Below are 565 nucleotides of genomic sequence, written 5' to 3'. Positions count from 1 at the left end.
ATTCTGAAGTCAGTTACTGTTTTTCTCAGCTCCTTATTCACCAGTAAAGTTTGAAGCAGCCTCATTGTTAAACTTGGTAGGAAACTAAAGGTGCACCCCAAAATTTGCTTTGTATGATTTGTCTTGGTGACTGGGAAGCTGCCCAGTTGACTTCAACGAAGGAATCCTGTCCATTCAAAACCCCTGTAGTTTTCGTTTTGGAAATGCTCATTCATGTGTGGTGACCAAAAATGAGTAACTCCGGGTATGCTAAGCTTTGGGTCATCACAAATGATATGCACATGCATATCTCTAAGTTGCCTTCAACCTGTTCAAATTCAGGACCCCACTTCAAGCCAAACATGCATTTGGGGACCCATTTCTTATGGCTTTTTTAAGCCATATTTTGCATGATGGTAACACTGCTGTTGTGACCCACCTTAGATCAGGCCATAACCTAATAGTAGGTCCTCCTGACCCATCAGTTCAAGACTACTGCTCTAGGAGATTTGTGTCTTGCCCAATGTTTCCTTTCTTTTGGTGTAAGACAGGACTTGTCCACGCTTTGCTTGTCTCACTCCTAGAA

The sequence above is a fragment of the Podarcis tiliguerta genome (genome assembly GCF_965153285.1).
Source record: "Podarcis tiliguerta genome assembly, chromosome: 13".
NCBI lineage: Eukaryota > Metazoa > Chordata > Lepidosauria > Squamata > Lacertidae > Podarcis > Podarcis tiliguerta.
Note: the sequence above shows the minus strand (reverse complement) of the source record.